At 43.5% G+C, this 21,832-nt stretch overlaps 2 long non-coding RNA genes across 3 annotated transcripts; one reads left to right on the forward strand and one right to left on the reverse strand.

Annotated features, from left to right (window-relative positions):
- Positions 1-3,769: 3,769 nt before the first annotated feature.
- On the reverse strand, positions 3,770-9,256 carry LOC129047063 (uncharacterized). Of its 2 annotated transcripts, none has more exons than XR_008509023.1 (2): positions 9,034-9,256; positions 3,770-5,987 (listed from the first exon to the last, which is right to left on the reverse strand). It is a non-coding gene; the product is annotated as an uncharacterized LOC129047063 (long non-coding RNA). The 2 variants fall into 2 exon arrangements; XR_008509024.1 differs by having other exon boundaries at positions 3,770-6,000.
- A 9,630-nt stretch (positions 9,257-18,886) lies between these two features.
- Positions 18,887-20,542, forward strand: LOC129047064 (uncharacterized). Its single transcript, XR_008509025.1, has 4 exons — positions 18,887-19,027; positions 19,102-19,143; positions 19,236-19,278; positions 19,356-20,542. It is a non-coding gene; the product is annotated as an uncharacterized LOC129047064 (long non-coding RNA).
- Positions 20,543-21,832: the final 1,290 nt, after the last annotated feature.

A 21,832-nucleotide genomic window follows, 5' to 3' on the forward strand; every position in this document is an offset into this window, starting at 1 on the left:
TGTCGCAAAAGGTGCCGTAAAGCGCGACTGTCGCAAAAGGTGCCGTAAAGCGCGACTGTCGCAAAACTGTCGTAAAAGGTGCCGTAAAGCGCGACTGTCGCAAAAGGTGCCGTAAAGCGCGACTGTCGCAAAACTGTCGTAAAAGGTGCCGTAAAGCGCGACTGTCGCAAAAGGTGCCGTAAAGCGCGACTGTCGCAAAACTGTCGTAAAAGGTGCCGTAAAGCGCGACTGTCGCAAAAGGTGCCGTAAAGCGCGACTGTCGCAAAACTGTCGTAAAAGGCGCCGTAAAGCGCGACTGTCGCAAAAGGTGCCGTAAAGCGCGACTGTCGCAAAAGGTGCGGTTTTTCGACAGTCGCGCTTTACGACACTACCTTTTATGGAACTTTTACAGTACTTTACAGCACTTTACGGATTTTTTTTTTTTAAATTATTTTTAATTATTTCTATTTTTTAAATTTAATTTTTATTTAATATTTTTTTAATTTTCCGATTTTTAAAGCTTTTTTAAACTTTTTTTTAGTTTTAATTTTTATATTTTAAAGCATTTATTTTATTTTTAAATTTTCCTTTTTATTTAATTTTTAGTTTTAATTTTTAAATTTCTAAAGCATATTTTAAATTTTTTTATTTTTATTTTTTTCTTAATTTTTACTTTTGAGTTTTTGATTTTTAAAGCTTTTTAAATTATTTTTTATTTAATTTTATTTTTCATTTATCTATTTTTAAAGCTTTTTATTTTATTTTAAATTTTTTTTAATTTAATTTTTTTGTTTTATTTTTTTAAAGCATTTATTTTTTTAAATTTATTTTTTATTTTTTAGTTTTCATTTTTTATTTATAAACTATTTATTTTATATTTTAAATTTTATTTTTTATTTCATATTTATTTTTGCTTTATCTATTTTTAAAGCATTTATTTTATTTTTTTAGTTTTTATTTAATTTTTAGTTTTGATTTTTTTATTTTTAAAGCATTTATTTTATTTTTTATTTTTTATTTAATTTTTATTATTGATTTTTCTATTTTTAAAGCTTTTTATTTTATTTTTTAATTTTATTTTTTATTTAATTTTTTGTTTTAATTTTTTTATTTTTAAAGCATTTATTTTATTTTTTTAATTTTATTTTTTATTTCATTTTTATTTTTTGCTTTTTCTATTTTTAAAGCTTTTTTATTTTTTAATTTTATTTTAATTTAATTTTTTGTTTTAATTTTTTTATTTTTAAATCATTTATTTTATTTTTTTATTTAATTTTTTATTTCATTTTTATTTTTTGCTTTTTCTATTTTAAATGCTTTTTAAAAAAAATTTATTATTTATTTAATTTTTAGTTTTTTTTATTTTTAAAGCTTTTTTTAATTTTTTATTTAATTTTTATTTTTGATCTTTCTATTTTTAAAGCTTTTTCAAATTTTTTTATTTAATTTTTTATTTCATTTTTAGTTTTAATTTTTTATTTTTGAACTATTTTTTTTATTTTGCAAATATTATATTTTATTTCATTTTTATTTTTTGCTTTTTCTATTTTTAAAGCATTTATTTTATTTTTTACTTTTAATTTTTATTTAATTTTTAATTTTAATTTTTTTATTTTTAAAGCATTTTTAAATGTTTTTTTAATTTAATTTTTATTTTTGATCTTTGTATTTTTAAATCTTTTTAAATTTTTTTAATTTTCAGTTTTAATTTTTTTTATTTTTAAAAATTTATTTTATTTTTTAATTTTATTTTTTATTTCATTTTTAGTTTTAATTTTTTATTTTTGAACTATTTATTTTATTTTTTTATTTCATTTTTATTTTTTGCTTTTTCTATTTTTAAAGCATTTATTTTATTTTTTTAATTTTCTTTTTTATTTAATTTTTAGTTTTGATTTTTTTATTTTTAAAGCATTTTTAAAATTATTTTTTATTTAATTTTTAGTTTTGATCTTTCTATTTTTAAAGCTTTTTTTTATTTTTTATTTAATTTTTAGTTTTAATTTTTTTATTTTTAAACATTTTTTTTATTTATTTTTATTTTTTAATTTAATTTTTTATTTATTTTTAGGTTTGATTTATTTTTAAAGCTTTTTTTTTTAAATTTATTTTTATTTTATTTTTTAGTTTTGATTTTTTATTTTTAAAGCATTTCTTTTATTTTTTTAATTTCATTTTTATTTCATTTTTAGTTTTAATTTTTCTATTTTTAAAGCATTTCTTTTATTTTTTAAATTTTTTTTTAATTTTTAGTTTTAATTTTTCTGTTTTTAAAGCTTTTTATTTTTTTAATTTTTTTTTTATTTTCCCATTTTTAAAGCATTTATTTTTTTTAATTTTATTTTTTATTTAATTTTTATTTTTAATTTCTCTATTTATAAAGCTTTTTATTTTATTTTATTTGGTTCTGTCCAGACCAACTCAAGCTGGTGATTGTGGTGGTGTTTGAGGGTCTTGCAGTTACCCCGATTAATAGGTAGAGATGATGTTTGGAGGCCACAGTGTTACAGGTAGGGGTTAAACAGTTTTTTAGGGTCTTTCAGGTGATTTTTCAGGGATTTTTAGGGATATTTTAGGGTTTTTTTTTGCAGGAGTTGTTTAGGAATTCTCTGGAAATGTTTAGGATACCTTTAGGGCTTTTTCAGGGCTTTTAAAATAATTTTTAGGGTGTTTTAATGACTGTCTTACCGGGGCGCCCCAGCCACCCAAGGCACCCCGTGCTGGCGCTGTGGCGCTCCAGCCCAGCCTCCCGTCAGCGCCGCCCGTGGTCATTTCCCCTCTCCTGCCGCCGCCGCTGCATGGCGGGCCGAGCTGCGCCTTCCCCACCGCACCCTCCCACTTCAGAGCTGCTGGATGGCGCGGCTCCGCCGCCTCCTGCAACCACGGACATCCCGGCGTTCCCTTCCACCGCCACAGCCGCAGCCCCGTTCCCGTTCCTGCAGCTCCGCCGCCTCCCGCACGCCCCGGCCCGCCCGGCGCCATGATGACTGCCCGCGCCGCCGTAGTGACGGAACCCACGCATGCGCAGTTGCTACAACCCCAGCACCAGCGATATCACTCCGCGCCGACTCATGGAACCACAGCGCTACTTCCGGGATCAGCCGCACGCATGCGCAGTTCTATCTCCACGGCCCCGCCGCCACCCCCCCACTGCGTTTGCCGCAGCTTTGGTACAGCCCGGTCCCGGTTCCGAGCCGCTGCGTGCCGCTGTCCAGCCACAGCCGGCATCCCTGTGCCCTGTCACGCCACTTCTGCCGCCACTGCATCTGTACACGGCACCACAGCAGGTGAAAACAGCAGCGCCTTGCATGTATCCTTCCGCGTCTCTCCCTCTGCCGGGCACCGAGAGATCCCTCTGCAGCGCGTAACCCTGAGCAACCGATACCTGGTGTGCCTCTGCGTTTTCGCCTTCCACACTCCTAGCACCCAGTGGGACTACTTTGTGTCACGATTCGTCTGCACAGCCACATCCATGCACACAAACCGTGCGACGAGGAGGAGGAGGAGGAGGTTGGAATATGACAGCTGCCTTAATAAATACAGGACAGACAGAGAATTATTTTGCCCCTGCAAATGCCAGCCCTTTGATCCCAACACAAAAGAATTTTGAAAAAGAACTGTTCCCAAATAGCTCCAGAGTCCCCTCAGTGTTTGGGACAGATTTCTCGACCCACAAATAGACAGTAAACCTTGAAAATTTGCCAGCATTAATGCCAAAATTAGAAAACTCACAAAAATCTTTTGATAATTTCCACCTAACAGACTGGTGTGAAAAACATCAATCACTTGCTTTTAAAATTTTTGAAAGTTTAATAGTAATAAAATGGTTATAAAAATAGTCATACAATTAGAGTAATAATAATTTGGACAATTTGAATTAGGACAATATGAGACAACAAAAACAAAGAGTTACGGACGTCCGGGTACCTTTTTCTGGGCAGCACGAGCCTGAAAAAGGACCCCCGTTAACAAAGGATTAACCCTTAAAAGCAATAGCCTGTTGCATAGTCATACACTTCATACATGGTGCATAAATTCCATTCAAACACAGGATTCTGTCTGGTCATCATCCACTTCTTCCTTCTAATCCTAACAGCGCCTTGGAGGCAGGAAGAAGTTTGTTTCTTCTGATAAGAGGGCAATATATATAAATTCTTTTTCTCTGAAAGATCCAGGTGTCCTGTGGCCGCTATCTTGCTGCAAGTCCTTTCTTTAAAAAAAGTATCTTACATAGCATCGTTTCTATTTTAACAGTTTTTATAACCTAAAACTATATTTAACACACTACTTAAGAGAATTAATACAGCATTCCTTTCTAACACAACACATATAATATTCATTTTAGTATTTCAAAAAAGCCAATCATAAAATACCTGCATTTGTCACAATCCCCACTCTTATTCTTTGTAAATCCTTTGGCTTGAGCAATATTTCTTATCTACTTGCATCTTCTGGACTATGTGGGCAAAATAAAACAGGGGATTACACAAGGAAGAAATATAAAAATAGTTGCAACACATAAAATGAAAGATCTTAATTTCTTCTAATACATTACCCTACCAGCTAGGTTTTAACATTGTTTTCTAATTTTTGGACTGGTACCTGGGTTATTATATGCATATATATTTTTTTCTTCTTTGATTTCTTTTGCTTTTTCTAGAATGACTTTTCTGTGGTCATCAATTTTCAACAATTTGATCTATTAAACTTTCCACAAACACCCCCTTCTTTGGCCAATAAATAGTGTAAAGCCAACCTATTCTGATACCCTACAGTTTTTGTTTGGCTTAGCTGACTTTATATTAACTCCAATGCCTGGGCAGCTCCATTTGCTATCATTTCTATAACTGCTTGGAGTCTTGTAATACGACTCAATAGATAATTTGGGGTCAATACAGAGTTAAGTTGCTGTGCTGGTTTTACCTTTTCGTTTATTATTTGTTTTTTTACCAAATCTCGAACCGTCAAGATTAAATGTAAAACAAATCCCTCTCTCTCCTTTTGGACATTCAATTCCAAATCTATTACCACTTTTTCCTAAGTTTCTTGTAATCCAATAATTTACTCCATTTTGCCTACAGGTTCTTAATTTGGATGGGTTATAACAGTGGCTATTGACATAGGTGTGTGTAATTAAAGAGGAACTTTGGTTTCTTTCCACGCGATGCTTTCTGCAGCATTTGTGACACAATCTTGCTGGTATCCCGAAAGGGAAAAGAGAACAAATGAGTGCCAGAAACAGGAATAACAGAGGTCCAGTATGCCTTATACTCCCACCTCCCAGGCCTGTGAGGTTGCAACCCACAGCAGGTGTATTTGATCTTCTCGGTGGCAAAAAACAGAGGCCAATCTGGTCGTGCCCTCTATTTCCTTGTCACTTTCTCTTAAATAATTTCCAGGCAAATTGGTTTGGACACCCTTTAACTGTGGTCTCTTACGGTTCTTCAAGTATCTCTCATTCACCAGGCACTAATAATTCCCATCCACAAAGCTATTACTTTAACACTTTTTGCAATAAGAGCATAAATGTTGTGAACTACAATATTAATTATTCTCACAATTCAAGCATTTACTTATAACCCAGCTAGCATGTCCAGTCTTGGAATGAATCAAATAAAGTTTACTGATGGAAATGGTAATTCCCCTTCTCCCCTGTACAATTCTCAGGCTAAGGTCAGAACACAAAAACAGTCTTGATCCTTCTATCTGGAGTATTCCTCCCCTAAGGAGATGTTTTATTCAGGCAAGACCAGAATAAAACCAGGCAGTGCTTGAAACCAGTGGTATAAGCGTTGTCTTAATTCTTAATTCTGTGTTGTTCTTTGTACATTTCTTGGATCATTTGCCTTTTTTGAAACTATTACCACTCAGTCCCCATTGGAAAGTCAGTTCGGTATCACCTGGTTTAAATGTGATAGTCCATTCCTCAGGTTTCTTCACAAGTCCTTTGATTCTGCTGGCATGAATTCACCCTCTTTCTGTGATTCTGATTGTTGCTTCAGTAGTACCTGGAAAGGACTTCTTAATAGCATAGTAATAAAAGAAAGATAATACTGCATTAACTTTTACCATTCACTCTTCTTCCAAACTTTCTGGGTTTAGCTAAAAGCTTTTTCCACAGCAGCCTCTTCTTCTTCTTCTATCCAGCTGTGCTAATAGCTGCAGAGGCAAATTCTTCTTTTTGTGAGTTACAGTTAGTTAAATAAGAAAAGCTAGGCCAATTTTAACATGAGATGTATGCCATCTATTGCTTTTTACTTTTTGGGCAGCATTTAATTGTTTTAGCCTTACAAACCCATTCTTCAGGAAAAAAAAAAAAAACAAACTTCTTTTTAACAGCAAACAAAACACACAAAAGAAAAAACCAAAAACCTTCTTACTTAAGAAAAACAACCCACTTTGTGAGGTTTGGAGAGTCAGCAATCTCTGCTTTGATTTTATCTTTTAGTCCTAGCCCCCTCCCGCTCTTTTCACGGCCTTGCTGTCAATGCCGTGCTGCCACTTCGCTGCAGGGCCGGAGCAGGGGAGAGCAGCCAGGGGCATGGGGACCCTGGGGGCAGCCTTGGGTCCCTTTTGCCCTCTCTCTCTCTTCTTCTCTCTCTTTCTCTTTCCTTCTCTCTCTCGGCCCACTTACCAGGGCCCACGCTGCCATCCTCGACTCGGGACCCCGGCAGTCTGGGAGCCCCCCCGGCAGTTCTGCCACAGCGCCAGCCTGCTCCTGGCTGGCAAACCCGTGTGTCCTCTGCTGCCAGCACCGCCACCGGGTCACCTCCATGGATCGGTCCCTGCCGCAGCCTCCGAGACCCCGCCGCTCGCAGGGAGCGGTCAGACACCTCCCAACCTTGACAACCCCAAACCTGGCGTCCCCAGGTGCTCCTGACATTCTTTTCCTTTCTCTAGTCAACTTCTCCTCTTTTCCCTTCAAGGAGGGCCCGTTCTGCTAAACCCTTTCTGGACCTCAGTTCGTCATTGAATAACCTCCTAACAACCCTGTGTTAAGACACTTCCCTGCCTTTCATGCAAAAACCCTGCATTCACACTTCTGCTCTCTTCTAGCACCAAGATGTCATCACTTCACATTCTAACATCTCAGAGTTTGCTAACCACCTCCCTACCTCAACTTCTCTCTTTCTTCTCTTCTTACCTGTTTTTTTTTGATTCAACACACCTCAGATGGTATGAACTGAACCTAACTAAATTACTTCCAAAAGTAAGCTTACAACTTTCTTTTACTAGGATTGCAGTAGCTGTTAAATACCTACTGGCTAGCTGTGGCTTACTGAGTCCAACATCTTTGATATATGAGCTACTAGATATTTTTTTATTCTTCCTTAGCCTTGAATTAAAATTTTATGAGGTACTCCATTTTCTGTATTTATGTATAAATGATAAATGACTTTTCTAACAAAGGTAAGCTTAAAGCTGGTACTTAGGCTAGTTTTAGCTTAACTCTTTTAATTTAACAATATCTTCTTTGGTCTGTTTTATATCATCTCCTTCTGTCCGTTTTTTTCATACACAAATTTTGCTACTTGTGTGTACCCCTCAATCTATAATATTTCAATAATCTAGGTAATTTTCTGATCTCTCTCTTTGAAGAGGGAGGGAGAATGAATAAAATTCTTGCAATTTTCTCATGGTTGGTTTTCTAGCTACTTTTATTTATTAAGTGTCTAAGATATTTTACCACTGGGTAGTGAGTCTGAGTTCTTTTATTAACCTCCCTTAAATCCTGTACTAGTCTATAACTCCCATCAGACTTTATTGGGGGAATAGGGATATTATGAGGAGACATACAAGGTTCTAATGCCCCATCCTTTATTAGTCCTTCTATTACCGGCTTCAAACCTTCCCGTCCTTCTAAAGATACAGGATACAGACGTACACATACGGGACAATCTTCTCTCTCAATTGTAACCCTTATGGGGTCGATATTTAATCTTCCCCTATTTCCTTCCCCACCTCAAACTTCTTTGTTTTTTTTTTTTTTTTCATCCTCTTTTAAATAATTTTAAAACTCTAGCTGTCATTTTCCCATTTTCTGATATAACTCCTATTCTTAATTGCACTTCCCAAGTGCAATAAGACTCTTCCCAATAAATTGCTACCTGTCCCTGGGACCAATAAGACATCTCCCATCCAAATTTTAGTTTCTTCCCTCAATTACTACATCTTTAATGACCAGAAATATAAAACTTTCTCTCTTTGCCCCTGTTACTTTCACTATATGTTTGCTCACACTATAACTTTTTGGAATATTTAACAGGCAGGTTCTCTCTGCCCCTGTGTCTATTACAAATTCCAATTCTTCTTCTTGGGGACCCACTTTTAAAGTTATCACAGGCTCCAGATGGTATTTGTTCCCCCCAGAAAATTAGAGCTTATGACCTCCCTATTCCTCCTCTGTGCCCATCTCTTTAAAGATTTTCAGATCTTCTGCTTACTTAGGACCATTTTCCTATTTCTCTTAAGTTTGTTTATCTATTTAGTTGCAGTTTCTTCTTTCCCCTCGAAAAGCTGTCCCTTAAAAACCTTTTTTTTCCCCTGCATTTCGCCTTTGATATGCTGTCGCATTTATTCCTTTGATTATGTAATTACAATAATTATTCATGTGTTTACTCCCCTCCTCGTTATTTTTACCCCACTCAGGAGGTACAGTTGGCATTTTGTCTTCTCTGGGGGTCCCCGTAGATTATCTTTTTTCCTAAGCTTTTATTTCAGCTGCTCTGATTAATTGCCTTTCTTCCTGAGAAAAATATTATTTTCATTACAGACCACATCTCTTCTGAAGTATAAATGTTTGGACCTAAAAATTGGTCTAATTGTTCAGCTATGCCTATGGGATCCTCCAAATATCTCTTTTATTTATTTCTTAAAATTTCAGACCTCAGACGAAGTCAAAGGAGCATTTACAAACCCTGGTCCGCCCCCTCCTATGGGAGCCTCTTTTAATGGAAATAGACTAATCCCTTTATCCCATTCTTTTTGGATTTTTATCTTCTATAGCTTTTCTCCCGTATTTTTAGGATGAATCAGGAGAGGACTTTCTTTTACCTGAACTTTTAGTGTTTCGATAAGGTGATTCCTTTAGAGAGTTCCCCCGAGCAGCCGGAGCTGTGGTTACCAAGGGAACGGAGCTCAGGGCAGGACGGGGGAACTCGGCACAGCTCAGGGTCTGAGTCCTCCAAAGGCGGGGTCTGCAGCCGGGATCGTCCCAGGGGCTGTTCCGGTGCAGACCGAGCTGCAGCGTGGATCGGCCCCCCGTGGCTCACGGCGGCTGATCCGGCAGAGACAAAGCCGGCGACTGACCCCGGCTGCAGCGGCGGGAGCCGAGCAGAGTCAGGGCAGCCGGGGATGGGACAGACGGGACCCCCCCTCGGTGCGGTCAGCACGGTAAGCACGGTGCACACGGCAGGATGGACCCCCCGCCCCTTCCGCCGGCACGGCCAGCGGAGCGGCCGCGGGCCAGGCGGCCGGGACCGGGACAGACGGACCGGGACAGACGGACCGTGCCGGAGCCGGCACAGGGGCTGGGGCAGCCGCGAACGAGTGGAGGAACAAACAGGACTGGATGAGGTAATATTTCGTTCCTAGCCTTATACTTTCACCCTTTTTCTTTTATTGGCTTTAAAAATGTTATTTTCTTACAATCTCCCTCCTGCCCAGCATGTGGTATATACTTTTTTTTTTCCTGGATTAAACGGTTTTTACAAATAAATCCAGAGTTTACCAAAGCAAACTTCTACTTGGATACTTTGAAATGGTCGACGAGTTAACTCACGACCTTCTCATGTTGTTTTTCTCACCACCCTTTTATTTATCCTTTGGCAAATTATACATCTTTCAGTTACTTGTTTTTCTACTCCAAAAATCGCAATGCATCCATAGTTCCTTTAAAAAAATGATCACACAAAGCCTGAGTATCCCACTGGGCGTTTTGATACATGTCCTCTGCTATTCCCTAGTAAGCATTTTATTATCTGTCTTCCATCAAGATGTTTCTATTTCCCCCATTTATCTTTTTCGCCACCTATCTTGTTTTAATTCGCCTTTTTTTTTTTTTGCTTCCCTGAACTTTGGAATTTCCAATTTTTCCTCATTTGGAGTTAATATTAACTCTTTCAGCTCCATTTTCTGCTGCATCCTTAGCTTCCTGATCTGCCAAATTATTTCCAGGGTCTTTACCCTGCAAATGCCAACCCTTTGATCCAACACAAAAGAATTTCGAAAAAGAACTGTTCCCAAACAGCTCCAGAGTCCCCCCAGTGTTTGGGACAGATTTCTGACCCAAAAAGAGACACTAAACGCTGAAAATTCATCAGCATTAATCCCAAATTAGAAAACTCACAAAAATCTTTTGATAATTTTCAACTAACAGACTAGGATGAAGTCAGAGGCCAGATTTGCAAAGAAGAAAGTCTAAATCCTCTAGCTATGCCTGTGCCATTCAGCGAGCAAGCCGCTTGTCCTAGAACATGGGTGGCTATCCCACCTCATTAGATAAAAGAATTGCGAAAAGCAATAAGGGATGTGGTATCGGCTCCCCATATTTTAAGCAACTGCTGAAAAGGACAGTCCTGGAAGGACATACACTCACACCAAATGACTGTAAAAATCTTGCTAGTATAATTCTCACAGACTCACAATATATGCTATGGGAACTCAAATGGAAAAGACTGCTCACAGGGGTACTAGCCACTTATAGACAGAGTACCGATGCAGACCTTCGTACCCTTGTCATGTCTAAGCTGACTGGTGACCCTCCTGATGATCAGAGTGATAATCGAGTGAATTTACCCAAAACAGCGTTAGATGACATTAAAAAGATGGCTCGCAGAGTCTTTTTGCAAATTCAGCCTGCAAGAAGTTTTGAAAAAGCCTATAATATGATTAGGCAAGACTCGTCTGAACCATTTACCACATTTGTGGGCCGGGTAACGCAAGGAGCAGAAAGACAATGCGGCGATGATATAGCTTGCCCAATAATGATACGGGACATTATTGAAAATAATGGCAATGCAGAATGTAAAAGAGTTATCAAAGCCCTAGGAAAAGAAAAACCCACAGTGCCTGAAATGATAGATGCCTGTAACAAAATTGGGAGTCCACAGCAAGTGGCAATTATCCAGGCAAATGAACTTGGAAAAACTCTAGGAGAAAAAATTGAAAGGGCTCTTACAGCTCAAGCAGCGCAAGCAGTCGCACAGGCAGCACAAACAGAAGCTTTACCTGTCAATCAACCAAAGACGAATGTCTGGGTTGCTTTAGCCAGGTCTGCAGGCTCCGATACCATCCATCTATCTGACACAAGCCCTGACAAACCTTTTTCAACCTGTCTAGTTGGAGTACCTTTCCCAAAGGGTTTTGATAATGTTACTCCTGATAAATGTTGGCCATATGATGATCATCACATATCTCCAACTCCCAGCCAGAAACACCAAACTTATATTGATAATTCTAAAGCTGATAAATCTGACCTTCAAGAGTTAGAAATCCTAGGCTCATTAACTATGGATACCTGTTACTTCTTTCATTTCTTAGGAGAAGACGGCCCTCATTTAAAGGTCCCCCCATATCACCCAGCTTATAGCAATATGACTTCTCATCTCCGTCCGTCCCGACCGTGCTACCCCCCGATGCTCCTACAGGTAGAAACTCACTCACTAGCAGGAAAAATCCTTCCAATGCATTTTTTTCTATTTTTATCCTCTGAGTGTCCAACTTCTTTTGCTAAATTTCTACAGATTTGAGCTCAAATTACCATTTCTGACCAGTGCAGAGACAAATGATGAAACATTCCTGAGTTATTCTTACTCTTCATCTTATGGAAGTAGCAGCCAGCACTAAATTTGCATGATCTAACCAAAGTAGATATTTCACAGAAAAGCACTTTCTATAGCAATATTGAAAAACTATAGATTGAGGTAAAACCATCAAGTTTCTGCCCTCACTGGTGCAAAGTCACATGTTGTTTGAAGAGCATCCCACTGAATTTTCTAAAGATGTGTGAATGTGTCATCTGGACCACAGGAGATAAAGCAGGGTTAAAACACTGAGCAAAACTGCAGTTAACAAACACAAGGTTCATCAACCTTGCAATAGAAGCTTGCAGAAACCTTTCAAGGCTCATCCAATAAAGCCCCCCTGGCACTTTGTTCTTCCCCCTCCTCCCAAATCTCCATCCGTCTGAGCCAGCATCAGCAGGAAATTTTGCACGGAAGCTTACCAGATAAAATAGCTATATCATCTGCCATTAGTTTTAGAGAGTTCTTCAAAAATAGGTTAAAAATTATTTTATCTATTATTTTTAGCTGTGTCCTAAGTTAGGGATGGGCCGAGTCTTGTGTCTTTGTCTCACAGAAAGGTGGTTCACGTGTCCTTTAATATCATATGTGCAAATATTTCCAATCTGCATTCTGCCTTATCAGAAGGCTAATTAATTGCTTTATTATACTATATTACATTACAACTAAACCGAATCTGCCAAGTACTCAACCCTGCACACAACTCGTGACCGTCACCCAACAGTCCCGACACACACACACACACTTGGCCCCGACAGGCCAAGGAAACAAAACACCATCACTTTGGGTGAACAATCTCCACGCTGCATTCTACTTCAGCACAAACACAGGCACAGCAAATGAGATAAGAATTGATTTTACTTCCTCTGAGGTTCAGAGAACGTGAATCCCAGAAATATTCTTGGGGAGAATTGTGCCTTGCTTTTCTCTGTGAAGAGAAATGCGGTGACAGGTGCACCCTCGCCTCCAGGGCAAAGAATCACGGAATGGTTTGGGTGGGAAGGGACCTTGAGGTTTATCTTTGATTTATCCAACACTTCAACAGGCAAGAGGGGGCTCATCTGCTTCAGAGCTGCTTGCTTTTCTCACACCTTTCACAAGCAAAGCCTGAAGCAAACCCTCCGGAGTTGCCCTATCGACCAGGGGACCCCTCAGCACTCGGCGATGCTGCCGGCAAAACCTCAAACTTTTACTCACACAGGGACGAGGCCGCGCACTCGGTCGTAACCCAGATTCTCTTTTTCCCACAGAATCCTCGAACTTCCTTTTTTCTCTCTGCAGGCCTTTTTGTAAGCACACCGATTAACAGACTACACAAGTTTCACCAGCAGACTTCAGCTAAATCCAGTTTCTACCCCAAGTAAAATTTGCAACCCCCTGTCTCACCTGCGATGTTTGGAATTTTAGGAGGTGGCAGCCCACTCGAGATCAAAGGTCCTGGGCAGGGTGCAGACCCACGGACACAAATGCCACCCCTTTTCCACGGGAAACAAAACTCATCACCCCAGTTTCCTTACATCAGCTTGCCGAAGACGTTCGGCACTCCCAGGTCACTCAGAGTTCTCGTTGGCTGCAGACTCGGTCTTGGAGTTACGGAGTTACGCCTCCTCCTAACACTCACCTCCCCACCTCAGCCCCCTACTGCTGCGTCCCCTTCTCCGCCCCTAACCCTACTCTATTTTCCAGCCCGCCCTTGCTCCATCCCTCACTCCGCCCTTAACCCGTCCCAGCACACTTCCCGCTCCATCCGTTACTTCACCCACCGCCCACCCGTGAGTCCCCTCCAGCAGCACGCAGGAGCCCGAACCCTCGGAGGACGGCGCAGCTCTCGCAGCAGGACAACACCCAGGCGAGACAGGCAGGGACAACGTCTGTGGGATGCAGGGTGTCACAAGGGGCTGCGGGCTGAGGGGAGGGGGCTGGAGGGTGACACAGAGGATGGGGGGAGCTGAGAGGCAGAAGGGGGCGTTAGGAGCAACTGGGGGGCTCCAGGGTGGCACAGAGATGCTGAGAGGCTGAGAGCGGGGAGCTTGAGGGTGACAAGAAAAGGGTGAGGGGGAGCAGATGCCTTGAGGGGCAAAGTGGGGGCTGCTTGAGGGTGACAGGTGAACCAGCGCTCACACCACCCCTAACCTTACCCTAAAAACCACCCCTAACCAGGTGGAGAGTGCACGGTGGAGGCCAGGGGGCCAAGGGACAATGTCAGAGTTCTCGGGGTGGCACGCAGACATTGTGGGCTGAGGGGCAAGGAGGGGGAGCCTTGACAGATGGAGAGCTCACACCGAGGGTTAGGGGTACAAAGGACACAGGGTACCAGGTAGGGTTAGGGTACAGGTGCAGCAGCCCTCAACCCAACCCCAAGGTCACCCTAAAGAGCGCCCCTAGGACCCCAGTTTTCCCCAACAGCAGCACAAGGCAGTAACCCCAACACTGGGACAGCCCCAGAACTCTCCCAGCAGCTGCAGGCAGCAACCGTAATGAAAAGGTAGCAATGATGTTTGTGGTCTAGAGAGTGACAGGTAGGAGTTGGGGGCTGAGCAGTTTTTTAGGGTCTTTTTTAGGGTTTTTCTCATGGCTTTAAAAGGATGTTTTAGGGCTTTTTTGGAGGAGTTTTCCAGGAATTTTCTGGTAACGTTTAGGATACTTTTAGGGCTTTTTCAGGGCTTTTAAAAGATTTTGTTAGGGTATTTTAAGGGCTTTCTTAGTACTTTTAAGAATTGTTTGGGGGGGGATTTGGGTGTTCTTGGGGGTTTTTTAGGACTATTGAGGGTATGTGGAGAACTTTTTAGGGCTAGGGTATTTTTAGGGTTTTTGAGGAAATTTTTAGGTTTTTTTAGGGTCTTATCAGGGCATTTTAAGGATTTTTGGGGTATTTTTTGAGCTCTTTTTGGACTATTAGGGGTATATTTAGGAATTTCTAAAGGTTCTTTGGGGACTTTTAGGGGTTTTTTAAAAGTAAGATATTTCCAGTGTATTCTAACAGCATTCTGAGGCTGTTTTTAGGTTTTCATGGAGTTTTTAGGACATTTTGAAGATCAGGAGGTTGTCAGGGAATTTTTAGGTTTTTTTAGGGTCTTTTCATGGCACAACACATAGAGCCTGAGGGGCAGCTTGAGGGGCACTGTGGGGACTTGAGGGTGACAGAGGCTGGGAGCTGAGGGAGGAAGAGGGAGAGGGGACAGCAGGTGACACACAGAGATGCTGAGGGTGGCAGGGGCAGCTGTAGGGTGACACAGAGAAGCTGGGGGCTGAGGGGCAAAGGAGAGGGGTCAAGGGTGACACACAGGAGCTGAGGGCTGGGGGGCAGAGGGACCGGTTGAGGGGTAAAGGGAGAGGGCTTGAGGGCTGGACAGTCCAGTGGAGATCAGGGGTACAGGGTACAGCTGTACCACCCCTCACCCCAGCCCTAACCTCAGCCGAAGCAGCCCCCCTGAAAACAGCCTTTTCCCCCAACAGCAGCACAACGCAGCAACCCTAACAGCGAGACCAGACAGCAACCCTCACACAGCAGGACAATGACAGAACCCTCAGAGGACAACAGACCCACTGCAAAAAGGTAGGGACGACATCTGTGGGCTAGACAGCAAGAGGTAGAGTTCGGAGACTGAGCATGTCTTTGTGAGGCTTTTTTTCCAGGACTTTTAAAGGTATTTAGGAGATTTTGGAAGGGACTTTTCTCGGACTACTTAGGGTATTGTTGGGGCTTTTTCAAAGCCATTTTATGAGTCTTTAGCATATTTGGAAGATTATGGTCAGGGTCAGAGAAAACACCCTCAGAAAAGGCAGAGTTTTAGGACTGCAGTGGAATGCTTTAGCAAGGGGCCAGCGGCGGCACAGCGGGTCGGGTCCCACGCCGCCAGTCCGAAGGTTGTAAGTTTTAGACCCAGCTAAGTTGTTGTGGTTAGGGTTAGATGCTGTCAGCTTTGGTCTGGGAGAACTTCTGCACAGAAAAACTCACCCCTTGCGTTTCCCGACGCCAGTTTGCAGGAGGAGCTCGGCACTGCCAGGGCAGCCCGAGTTCTCGGCGGGGGCAGCTTTGCTCCCGGAGAAATCCTGCGCCGGCCCTCTTCCCCGTAAAGCCAAACTCACCCCCGCTGCGCGTCGACGTCCGTTCGCAGGAGGCACGCGGCACTCCAAGGGCGGCAAGAGTTCTCGGCGTCGGCAGCCGCGGTCCGTGAGAAATCGTTCTCTGCGGTTTTGGAGGCCGAATCGCAGTTTCGGCCACGGGCACACAGAGAGGAAAGACCGTTAATTTCCTTAGAAAGGAAAGTCTGGCACCCCATGGTTTAAGGGGCAGACGAAGGGCTGTGCAGGGGAAGGAACTCCTCACAGGACCTTTCTTCACCTCAAGCCCCACTCCGAGGTCTAGCAGCCCCCCGTGCGACCAGCTGCTTTCAGAGGGTTACCCAGGCACACCCGCACAGGGAGCTGCTAGTCTAGAGGGGCTAACAGGGGCATCCCGAGCGTCCCTCCAGGAACTACGGTCGGAGCATCCAGCACGGACTAGGGAGCAGCCGGACCCACCCGGGCACGGAGCAACACTTTGAGAAAATGCCAAGGGAAGAGCCCTTTTGCCAAGGGGCAGCATCTGAGCAGGCCAGGCAGCACGTGGGGTTCCAGGAGAGAGCTTTCAACTTTCCCCTTTTACTGTGCCAGTCCCTCCCCAGAGCCCCCAGACCCTCCACAGCACTCCCAGAAAGGAGAGGGGTTATTAGGAGAAAAAGGGTCTAGAAACAAGGGAAAATGCTTCCTTTTCCTTTATTTTTTGTGTTCAAACTGGGAGGGACTCTGCTTCCCCTGCAATTTTAGTGGTCTCAGTTGAAAGAATCCCTGCCTTTTCTATGCTGTTCAGGGTGTTAATTGACAGGGAGTCCTCATTTTCTATTATTTTCCAGTTTAAGTAGAAAAGGAAAATATTGAAAATGTTTCTTATGGGTTTGAATTAAGGGTAGCCGCCCCCTTTTTGTTGTCCTGAGGCCTAAATTGAGGGAGAAGCCAAGCTATCCCTCCATAAGAATTTGAACTGAGGGAAAAATCCCTCATTTTTCATCCCTGGAGAGATTTAAAGAGAGAGAAAACCCCTCTTTTCCCAGTACTTAAGGAGAGTAAATTTAAGGGCAGAAGCTATTTATTTGCCATTGTATTAGTTTCAGTAGAGGGAGCTGCCCCATTTCCTCTGTTTAAGGGGTGCACTGGAAGGAAGCTCTGCTTTTTTCAGCATTTTAAGGGTTTAAAAATACATTTCAGGGCCCTTCTTTCTGTGCCATAGGACCAAGTATCTCAGAGCAGGGTAAGCCTGGCATGCACTTAACCCTTACACTGCCTGGGAAGCTTTTATTTTTCTTATTTTTACTTATAATGTAGATAGGCCTAATTAGAGGTCCCAAGGAGACTTAGACGATTCATATCATAAGCATTCTTCTCCACCGGGCTCAGTCACACATGAAGTACTACTTAATAGCCACTAAGGAATAATTATGTAAGTTCACAGCAAATTAGCCAATTTATCTAGTTATGCTGCCTAAACAGAAAGTTATATTTCTTACCAATTTTCTGCCCTTTTACTCCAAGTAGTTGCTGCAAAAAAGAAAGCGCTGTTATTTTTCAGAAGAGTTTTCTTCTATAACAAGCCCTTTGCTCCCCTTGAATTTGAGTCAGAGGAGCCAAACAGCTGTAGCTTCTCTGAGGGCTTTTATGCCCAGTGGGATCAGCCCCCTCCCTTTTCCTGGGTGCCATGGGAACGAGAGGCGGGCACCATCAGGGGTATATTAACCCCAGCTTTTGCTGAGGGGGTTCATTCCCTCTCTGGGATGTGCTAGGATAAGAGCTCTCTTCTCATTTCAGTCAAGAGGCTCTTTCAGCTTATCTCAGCTTGTTTTCAGTAGGTGTTTCTGGGCAGCGAAAGCAACAGAGGCTTTGAAGATACTGTGAAGAAAACAGCATAGAATACAGGGAGTATTTAAGTTCACAGTTTTGGGTTTTGTGTTTAGGGGTGGTAAAGTGCATTTGTAATTTCTGCTATTGTTCTTATTTTGTTTTGTATTTTTTTTAGGAAGAGCACAGCTTCCAGAGGCTCTAGGTTGTGTCAACTACAGCGCTTTTTTCAGCAGATTCATCATGTCACGAGGAATCTGGGAATCTGCCCAGTGTCCAAGATGATGTTTGAGATTGAGGCTTCAGGTGAGTTGAGGATTGTGACTAGGAGAGGGAGGGTGAGCAGGTATCCGGTTAGGAGTTATTGTTGGGGGGGTGGTTTTGAAGGCAGCAGGGTGAGAAAGGGGGATTTATTTGAGGGCCCCCCCACCCAAGGCCTTTTAGAAGCCGAGCAGAGGCATTCACACGTCTTACAGCACACAAGGTCATCCACTGCACTCACAGGAATGCCATTTAACTTTGCCTTTCTCTTACCGAGGTGCCACTCATAATAACGGCCACAGCCTTGGAATCAGGATGAAGCTGGAGCCTGAAGGAGCCAGGCACACTCAGGAGAGGGCAAGTAGCTGACTTGCTGGGATTTGGCCCGCATAACTCTGTACTCATACTTTGGTTTTGGTTTTCTTTATGGTAGCTGACCGAGAGGCTAACAGGCGATCACGGGGCCCTCCGAGGCAGACTCATTTCAGGTGCCATGTGGATCCACATCACTGATCATCCAAAAGATAAGTCAGGGCCACGTCCTGGAGATGGGATGATGGGAGAACAGCGGGTTGGGAGTTCCTGGGACAGATTTAAAAATTAGCAGAGGGAAAAGCAATCTTCTCCAAGGGGCCTCTTAGGACAGCTAGATGGAGAGGCTCTACTTTTGATGGCAGCTTTCAGGCGGGCAGCGCAGAGCAGTTCCGGTCGACGTCGTGTTGTCCGGTGTACCGTGTTACCTAGTGTGTCTTTGGGGTCCCTTTTGCCTTTTCCCCTCGAGACCCTCACCACAAGCATGATGTGTTGTGTTTGTCGTCCCCCTGTTTGTCACGTTCCGTGTCACGGGTGTCCGCACATATTTGTGCCGGAGCTGCTCTGCCCTGCCCTGCCGCATAGCCTGCTGCAACAGGACAAGTCCCAGGGACTTGCAGTTTGTGGGGTGCTGCCCGACTCTAGATGATATTCCTAGATAGACAGAAGATGTTTGGAGCTGTGAAGTTATCCCGCAGCCCTTTGACTTTTGTCCTCACTTTCTTTCAGATGCAGAAGGATAAAATCCAGGGCAAAATCCATCCCCCCATCCCGGGTGAGGAGGTTCCCCCGAGCAGGTCAGTCACCGTTTGTCTCTGCAGGGGGAGTGTAAAGTGTGACTCTGTTACAGCTCTGTTCTTTTTCTTTTTAGGAAGTAAAGCTGGATATCGGCAGTCAAGGTGAGGTGGGCAAGGTGAGCATTGAGTAGGGTACAGAAGCAGTTGTTATTGCTCAAGTCTCACTTTCCGGTGCAACTCTAAGCATCCGTTCCTGTTTTTTCATCAGCCTCAGAGTGCGGCCCCAGGAGCCGGGCATTCTAAGGAGAACGGTGAGTGGCAGAATTGTTGGGTTTTGGCCAGTGTGCTGCATTGATCATGCATTAATATTTGCATTTTTTTCATGTAGCTGACTAAGAAACAACAGGGAGTTGTTGAACAACAGTGCCAGCAGGAACTTCCCAGATGTTGAGGCCGCCTTCTTTTGCACCTGACACGGACCTGCATCCCCAGATGTCCAAGAGATAAGTAGAGGGCTACAACCCACAGAGGGGATGAAAGCGGGGTGCAGGGTAGGGACCCACCGGGAGGGATTTTTGAGTCTCCTTTGGAGATGGGGTGTCCATGAAGCGGCCCCTTAGGCCCCATAAAAGCAAAGCCTGACTTTGGATCACAGTGCTGAGGTGAGCAGGGCAGAGCAGTCCCGGTGTGTATCGTGTCACTTGTCTTTTGTGTATTATGTGTTGTTTGAATATGTCATGTCCTTTACCTTAGGTCTTGGAGGGGCCTGTCAGAAACCCTGGCATCATTGTTAGCATCTGTGATCTCTGCATTCCTCGGCCTGGCACCCAGGCCATGGAACTTTTGCCTCAGGAGCTCAGACAGGCATCAGACTCTCTTGTCTCTTTAGAAGCATCCGGTCGGATGTCTTTTCAGGTCTTGTTCTGAGCTGTATGGACAGCTCTGCCCCGCCAGGATCCATTATGGCGGATTAGGACTTGTGAGAACGTGAGGGCAGGTAGAGGCTTCTGGCCGTAGGATTCTCGGGCATCCATCTTTGCAGTTCTTGGAATAAATCATTCGGTTAGCATCTTCTTCCTCCAGGTTTCTCTGAGCCTCATCAGCTCACCATCGGTCTCCCCTCGGTCATCTCCTTTTGCATTCTCTCAGTCCTCGCAGCCATTTTCCTTGCCAGGGGATTTCTGTCCGTGTTGTGTCCCCGTTGTCTGTCACGTCCTGTCTGTCCCGTGTCACGGGTGTCTGCACACACATTTGTGCTGGAGCTGCTCTGCCCTGCCACATAGCCGGGTGCAATAGGAGAAGTCACAGGGACTTGAAGTTTGTAATGTGGGGTGTAGTTGGACTCTAGATGGACACAAGATATCTGGAGCTCTTAAGTTATCCTGCAACAGTTTGACTCTTGTCCTAACTTTTTTTTCAGATTCAGATGGATTAAATGTGTGCCAGAGGGCCCCATCCCGGGTGAGTGGTTTCCCCCGAGCAGGTGAGGCACCATTTGTCTCTGCAGCAGAAGTGTAAATGATGACTGAGTTACAGCTCTGTTCTTTGTCTTTCTTTTTAGGAAGTAAATCTGGATACCAGCAGTCAAGGTGAGCAGTGGAGAGAAGTAGTTGTTATTGCTCAGCTCTCAGTTTCTGGTGCTGCTCTAAGCTTCCATTCTCTTTTTTGTGCTTTAGGCAATCCACTCGGAGCCTGCCAAGCCCCCGTCACCAGCCGGCCGATGCACCAGGTTCCCTGCACGTGTGAGCCCTGTGGATGCATTACAGGACCTGGTGATGAAGCCCTGAACTCTTCTATTTAAAGGTGCCATCCAGGTGGCCTTCAGCAGCTGCCAAGGAGTTGCAGTGAGTAGGGAAGTAGGGAGGAGGAGCGAGGGTCCCCTCAGGTTTGAGCCATGCCAAATCACCTCATCTCCTCTTAGCCCAGGCACCCCCTGTGACGACGGCCTCGGTGTCCGAGCATGCCTGAAGTGTGCGGCCCGAGCAGCTGAGCGTTCTTAGGAGCACGGTGAGTAGCAGACTTGTGGGGTTTTGGCTGAGGGGCTGCCAAGATCGGGCACTGATGTTTGGTTTTCTTTAATACAGCTGTCTGAGAGACACCAGCCCGGTGCCAGCAGGACGTTCCCGGCTGGCGAGGTGGCCTTTCTTCGCACCCGAGACTGGCATCCCCAGGAGTGCGAGAGATAAGTAGAGGGCCACGACCCAGAGAGGAGATGAAAGCAGGGTGCTGGTTTGGGAATTACTGGGAGGGGTTTTTGAGTCCCCTTTGGAGGTGGGGGGGTGTCCATGAAGCAGCCCCTTAGGCCCCATAAAAGCAAAGCCTGACTTTGGATCACAGTGCTGAGGTGAGCAGGGCAGAGCAGTCCCGGTGTGTATCGTGTCACTTGTCTTTTGTGTTTTATGTGTTGTTTGGATATGTCATGTCCTTTACCTTAGGCCTTGGAGGGGCCTGTCAGAAACCCTGGCATCATTGTTAGCATCTGTGATCTCTGCATTCCTCGGCCTGGCACCCAGGCCATGGAACTTTTGCCTTAGGAGCTCAGACAGGCATCAGACTCTCTTGTCTCTTTAGAAGCATCTGGTCGTATGTCTTTTCAGGTCTTGTTCTGAGCTGTATGGACAGCTATGCCCCGCCAGGATCCATTATGGCGGACTAGGACTTGAAAGAACGTGAGGGCAGGTAGAGGCTTCTGGCCGTAGGATTCTCGGGCATCCATCTTTGCAGTTCTTGGAATAAATCATTCGGTTAGCATCTTCTTCCTCCAGGTTTCTCTGAGCCTCATCAGCTCACCATCGGTCTCCCCTCGGTCATCTCCTTTTGCATTCTCTCAGTCCTCGCAGCCATTTTCCTTGCCAGGGGATTTCT

This window comes from Molothrus ater, chromosome 36 (assembly GCF_012460135.2).
Source record: "Molothrus ater isolate BHLD 08-10-18 breed brown headed cowbird chromosome 36, BPBGC_Mater_1.1, whole genome shotgun sequence".
In the NCBI taxonomy this organism is placed as follows: Eukaryota; Metazoa; Chordata; class Aves; order Passeriformes; family Icteridae; genus Molothrus; species Molothrus ater.